Here is a 7865-nt window from a genome sequence, read left to right on the forward strand (position 1 = left end):
AAAGAAACATCAACATATTAAATGTTTCCAAGCCTAAGTAGTTTTAATCTTCAGGTTTAATCCGGTTCATCTTGGAGAATCCTCTCTCACACAATCCACTATACTTGTAACAATGGCTCGACATGCATGCCACCTCTTCTTCATTTCACCATATATTTAATCCCATACCTCATTGTCGACAAAACTGCCATGCTACATGAATACTCATTTATGGGAATTCATGCTTTAAATTGATCATAAAGTCTTCACATTATAACTTGCAAGCATTCACATTCATTAAGTTTGCAAATTTCTCCAACAAAACCTATATCCATATTTTACCCATGGCAAAACAAGATTTGCGATCTTGCGGATAGTCCTTTGGGCTAAAGACCTTTGCTGCCTCAAAGAACTTTAAATTTTTCAATCATACACTTAGTCTCATGAGATCACTTTTCCAACAAACTATCAACCAACTACTATGCAGCTTTCTAAAGAGTTTAGATTTTTACATGGGTCCTTTTCTCTAAAAGCATGAATATGTAGAGAATCTACTCCATATGTATGGTTATTAGCCTAATAATAAAGATGTTCACCTATATCTTTTGTAGCAAAGTCTGAATGGTACTTTGTTCCTTGCCCAAGTTCATCTCACAAGAAACTAGTCTCTAAGATTTCCATCGTTAAAAACAAGATCTATACCAATGGATGTTAAATCAATCAGCTCACATTGAAACTTTTTGTTTAGAATATTCAAGTAGTGAAACACATCTGAAATCAAATATAAAAAGAATTGTATTTATAAGGAATGCTTTTGTGAAGATAGTGCTACCCTATTGCAAACATATTAGACATTCTAAATTATGTACACGAAAGATAATGTATCCATTCCACTCATCCATTGGCATCATGTGCTAATAAGTCCATTAAAATTATAGCTTCAAATGTTATTTATATGAACACTGATATTTTTATTTTTTGGTAGCTTCATTATCACCAAACCCCTTTTCATGAGTATCGTATTGATGTGTATGAGAAAGAGGTGAGGTAGGACAAATAGGTAAATATTTATATAGCTTCATCATCCATATCCTCTAAATGGACATTGACATGTAAATCTTGACGTATCTCCTTGTGATTTTTGCTTTCGAGATAATGCAGCATACATGCTTAACTAAACAATATCTTTCTTGGGATGACCCTTTTTGGATGACGATGTATCTCCTTGTGATTTTCTCTTTCGAGATAATGCATCATGTATGCTTAACTAAACTGTATCTTTCTTGGGATGCCCTTTTTTGGATGAAGAAAAACTATGGCATGGGGCTCTCCAATCTACACTACCCTCTATGCATCACTATGGCTAAGCATGCAGTAAAGAGCTTAATGTAAGATGATAAATGCAGAAGAGATGCAATGGCATGGGCTCTCCAATCTACACTACTCTCCAATCTACACTACCCTCTATATTCTAAATATGGCATTACATTGATGTCATCTAGTCCATGATGAGCATGTTACAAAAAATTGAAAAGACTTCCTGTATAACTTATGTCTCTGCAAAGGTGCCCAACTTGTGATTGTCACCCATTGCAACCTTGGTGACCTCAATGCTCACATGATGTAATAGATGATGCTTGGGGGGACACTACTAGCCCACATACCTGCATAAAGTTTTCCTTGCTTAAGATCCTCTCATGACACATTTCCCCCAAAAGAAAGAGGGGTGCACTGAACTGTACTTGTACACCTTTTCTCATCCACTAAACTCCACCTTCAACACATTCCCTATAAAATCTCTTCACAAATCATGTCGCATCCAAGCTGAACCATGTGGCCATCATCCATGCCTATGATGAAAAAAAAACAACCACTTGTTATTACCTTGACAGAGCATCAAAACATCCAATGCAATGTGCCTATGATTGGATCTTGGAGGCTAGAATCTGACTTCTGAGTAGCATTCATGGTCGAGACTACATGTATTAGAGTCTAAATTGGTGAATTTGCCATGCTAGGGTTGATTAAGGGGGTGCCCTAGTTGGGCTATCCACATCATAGTGTGAGAATGGGATTCTTAGTTATGCATCTCTTGGTGGTACTTTAAGGCTCAACAGCGTGGCAACAGCTACAAATTCTTCCTTATTAGATGCCACAATCGTGAAGTAGTAGTCATTACAACATCCACCCAATCTCATGCCTTGTGTGTGCTTCCTTTTTAGTTCGGAGTCAAGGAAGCCCTTGGCTCTAGTTCTCAGTGTGCACTTCCTTTGGAGTCAAGGAGTGCTATGCCATCTTCTAATTTGACTTTCCTACATGAATTTATAATTGAAAAACATCTCTAAGATTGTTTAGATTTTTATTCTTAGTGGTGTGGTGCCTAATATTTAAGGTTTTTTCCATAAGCATTATAGAATACACTCTCACAATCATGCAAGTACACATGTATATACTTACCCGACACGCATACATATGTGTGCATAAAAAGAACTAATTTATAATTTTTAAATATGTTGTGATGGAGAAGGGAAATACAAGTAGGCTTGGTAGGCCTCAAAAGGATATAACACCAAGAACAATATCTAATACATTTCCTCAAATTTATACAAATCCTAGTGAACTAGTTGGGGCATTACTATGAGAATGATGACACAAATGCAGCCATCCCAATTTAACACAATGGATACTAGGCAACTACGATCCTAGATGGTGGAGTTGGGGTGAGCACTACTACCAAAGAGATGCTGAGAAAAATGGGGTAAAGCTACTTCAGAATAAAACAAAAAATTACTATTGAAACTTTTATAAGACCCATGCAAATTTTACAAAAAACAAATTAGAAAACCTTTTTTATGTTATTATCACATATTTATAGTGAAATTCTCACCAACTAGACTCTTTTCATATCATACTTGGCATGCCTTTTACGAGGGAGGCCAAATTGGTGCATAATTGGGTTTTAGATCAAATCTACCTATAAAAGGATGCCCAAGTTCTAAAGGTGGAATTACAATCTTGGAAGACTCATCCTATGGAGGGTAATCTCTTTGGAAATGAGTCAATCACACTATGTCAGCACAAGTGTGCGAGCGAGAGAGTGCACTCAATAAGATGAGGAGGAGAATTTGTTGTATACATCGCTTCTGCCTCCAGATTTTAGTGAAAACTAAATGCATATATTGTCAAAACGATTGATGTGTTCCGTACTCAGGGAACTAAGTACATGGATTTTGGATGAAACGATACATAGACCCTCGTCTTCCATTCCATTATGATGATGACGAGAGTGGGGACTGCTACTAAAAAGTTTGAAACAAAGTTGACAACAAGCTTTGACAGTGAGGCATCATCGAGAGGAACGTGCGTAAGAAGATGATTAATGCAAAAGCACTACTAGGCTAGACATAACAACATGTTACAAGGCCAATGTAGAGTGGTTAAGATACGTCGAGGCCACAAAAGTGCACGAAGAATTCTTAGAAAATTGGGGCAAGGAGCTTAAAAAGATTATGGCCTTTACTAAGGCACAAGAGGAACCTGAAGCCCCAATGAAAGCTAAGCCATGTCTTTCTAAGTTAGAAATGCAGAAGAAAAACAAGGCCTTGGCCGAGGCAAAGTGGGAAGCCAAGAAGATATTATCCCAAAAAGAAGGCCAAGGAAGATGAGGTATTGAACCTAAAGCTAGTCCCTAACCTACAAAACATATACAGTGGGGGTGAACAAAAAATAGTTTGCCTTAGAGCCCAATTCTCTAAGGAGGGGTAAGAAGGAATCTCTTATGTTGGATCTTGAAGTCAAAGAGGCACACTTAGCTGAACCTTGGGAGGATCCCAAACCAATGTTCATTGGTTTGCTAAAGACCTAACTCCTGAAGGAGAAAGGGAATTGGTATAGCTGCTAAAAGAATTTTAGGATTTCTTTGCCTAGAAATATACGGATATGAAAGGAATACTACTAGAAGTGGTACAACACACAATTCCTATTATTGAGGAATTAAGGCCAACTAGGCAAAGGCCTTATTAGATACACCCTAATTATTATACTATAATGTAGGAGGAAATTCACCAACTTATTGTAGCCAAGGTTAATCTATGAAATCAAGCACATAGACTAGGTATCACCCATTATCATTGTACCAAAGAAAAATGACAAGTTGCAAGTGTATGTGGACCTAAAGAAGGTCAATGCAGCCACATAGAAAGATCACTACCCATTCCCATATACTGAACATGCATTAGAAAGAGTAGTTGGTGAAGAAGCTTATAGTTTCTTAAATGGCTTCTCTAGATATAATCAAGTGTCTTTATTGTACCTAAGGATCAATATAAGACTACATTCTCACGATGATGGAGGCATGTTTGCCTATCAGATTATGCCCTTTAGACTAACCAATGTCTCTACTACATTCAATAGGTTAATGTTCCTGCTTTCAAATACTATCTATAGAAAAGGTTGGAATTCTTCATTAACAACTTATGTGCTCACTCCAAGTGGATAGACCACCTAGCTTTCTTGAGAAAAGTATTTCAAAGGTGTTAAGCTATATCAGATATCTTTCAACCTATTGAAATGCTGATTTTGGTTCAAGCAAGGTATTATATTGGGACACATTGTATCTAAAAACGGTATCTCCATAGATGAAAGCAAAGTACAGTTGATTTCAATGGAGCTTCCACCACATCCACAAATTTTAAGGGAGTGCAAAGGGTTATGGGGCATATCAATGTCATGAGCCAAAACAATTCATGTATATATATGACAATAAGAATCATGTGTATGTGTGACCAACCTCTCGCCTAAGAGGTTTCTTATATTAGTGCATATTCTTAGCTTAGGCAGCTTAATAACATCTTTACTATCAAAGTAGGATTTGAAAAGAATATCAAATTAATATTGTGGAGTGTCTTCTTGTAATAAAGAGGTTGGGAGTGGCTATTGACTTGGGAGTTATCCCATTCACAATCTTCCTCACTTATATCTACCACACATGTATGGATTAGCTTTGTGAGGTCCCTGTCCCCACCGCGCAACGAATTCAAGGTCACTAGTAGCGGAAGTAGCACTTCTTGCTATGTGGGCTAGGGTCCCTCACTCAGGGCCTCGCCCACACGGATATCCAGACAAGACACTAATCCATTGGTTCTTCCAAAACCGAACCCGAAAAAACTTCCCATTACCTAGAAAACATGAGCGATTCCTCCTGGATACGTTTTCTCTAACATAGTCAAAAAAGTCTTAACTAACTCAACTGATCTGACCGAATCCATAAGTCCCATAATCAGATCAAGGAAGATTGTACTTGGATCATAGAGACCAATGCTTTTTTTCGCATTGAGAGGCACAACCGTCGATTCTTTTCCATAAAACAATTTTTGTCCGGGATATACTTCATCTATCGTACTATAATAGAATTGAGTCTCAATTTAAGGATCCATCAGTCTAGCCTAACCCCATCCAGTCTCATGGGTTAGCCAACCGCCCAACCACTGTAGTGATGGGATCCAATTAGGAATTTGGTTAGGTTTTGTCTCGGGTACCAGGGAAAAGAGTTCCCAGGTCCCCTAGTAGTTCGATATTCATGCAAACTTAAAACTAGTCACACCACTTACACACCCAATATGAAATTGCCTTTTTCAAGGAATCAGCTGTCTTTAAAATAATCATTTAATGAAATCATAGTGTCACTGATCATAATCCTCAAAATCTCCGGTTGAATCCTTATTTCCAAACATTCTTTCATCGGTGTACCTATGGCATCATTGGCAACCAGAACGCTCGCCACCTGTCCACTTAGGGGTCTTTTCGATGGTTCCTAGCTCATAGTACTCGATAATATATTCACATATCAAAATGAAATCTCCATTGAAGATCAGCAAGATCAACCAACAGATCCATATAAAAGAGTCATGGACTCATTCGTTGAGAGGACCAGCAAGGTCAATCAAGCAGATCCATGCCCGAATTCAGAAAACAACTCTTACTCCTTGTTCCAATATCTTCCACGACGCACGTGTGGGTATCTTCGGTGACCGAGAGCCCAAGCACAGTATGGTCAGCACCCTCTAGGATCCTTCGTAGGTAACCTAGCGCTGCACTCATAGGCCGCTTCCTTGGTCCCTCATCCACCGTACCGGAAGTTCACCATTTTAATCGAGCCGAGGCTGATCAAGACCCCGGCCAACCTTGCCACACGAGACGTCTTTTATTGACTCTCCATCAGCTGTTGCAACATAATCAGATTAGGTCTCCACCACGACCTTAATCACAAGATGGTCAATATGCTTCCCCAGCATTCTTAACATAAAATAGTCATTTAAAAACATGATATAAATACAGTTTCTATAACGAACTCTATTCACATCACAATTCACATGACACCACATCAATTCTTGTCCATAACATTCAATTACATCACATCCATTTATACCCATCACATCTCATTCATTCATATCCATCACATTCGTTCGTTCATACCATCACATACATTCTCATTACCATCCCATCACATACATTCTATCCACATTATATCACATCACTTCTGTCCACACCATATCTCATTCATACACATCCATCCAATTGTTCACCTGTACAACTACCCACATCTATTCATACATTCGTATCTATCACTTCACATCCACATATATTCATGTCACATCACTTCATTTTTCATCACATCACATTCCTTCGCATACACATCCACATCACATTCTTTTACATACATTCACATCCATTCTTTCACATACATTCACATCCATTCTTTCACATACATCCACTCACATCCATTCTTTCACATACATTCACATCCATTCTTTCACATACATCCACTCACATCCCATATCATTCATTTACATCCTGATTCACATGACATCACATCTCATCACATCTATTCACCTCACATCTCTTCACCCCTATTCACATCACATCCATCCATTCATGCACATCTTTCTGATTCACATCACATATCTCATCACATCTATTCACCTCACATCTCATCACCTCTATTCTCATCACATCTATCCATCCCTTCATTCCTATCTCACATCACACATCTCATCACATCTATTTATCTCACTTCTCATCACCTCTATTCACATCACATCTATTCATTCCTTCATTCATATCTATCTGATTCACATCACACATCTCTTCACTTCTATTTACTTCACATCTCTTTTTCTTCTTGAATTATCTTTCTCGAAAAGGGGATGATATTTCAATTACTACTTTACTGAATTTCATTCATAAAATAATCACTTAAATGATTTGAAAACTAATCACGAATTTCGATGAGGGATAAATTAATCATTTATCTGAATATTTCGACTTCGATAGATTTCTTGATTTTTCTCTTTACAAACTGAGTGAATATGAAACGATAGAATTTTCCCTCTCACAGTATTTACTTATTCATTTATCAAATATTCATGGAAATTAAACATAGAATTAAAGAGAATCTAATTTTGATATAAAATTTCTTTATGCATCTATTTATGCATAAAATCAATTTAATAGGAATAATATTTTTAAAATAAAAAGATTTCCAATATACATCTTTCTATGCATAGAAATTGAATCTAATGAAATTAACACTTTTATAATTAAAAAAAATCTTTTCTGCATCATTTTATGCATAAAAATCGATTTTGATCAAAGTTACACTTTTATAAAAAAAATATTTCCAATATGCATCTTTCTATGCATAGAATTTAATTCTAATGAAAATAACGCTTTTATAAAAATATTTCCAATATGCATCTTTCTATGCATAGAAATTAATTCTAATGAAAATAACGCTTTTATAATAAAAATATTGCCAATAAGCATCTTTCTATGCATAGAATGAAAATAACACTTTTAGAATACACAAACGGAGGGGATTTCTCTTT

Source organism: Cibotium barometz, chromosome 35 (assembly GCF_041138505.1).
Source record: "Cibotium barometz isolate CiBa-2024 chromosome 35, ASM4113850v1, whole genome shotgun sequence".
NCBI lineage: Eukaryota > Viridiplantae > Streptophyta > Polypodiopsida > Cyatheales > Cibotiaceae > Cibotium > Cibotium barometz.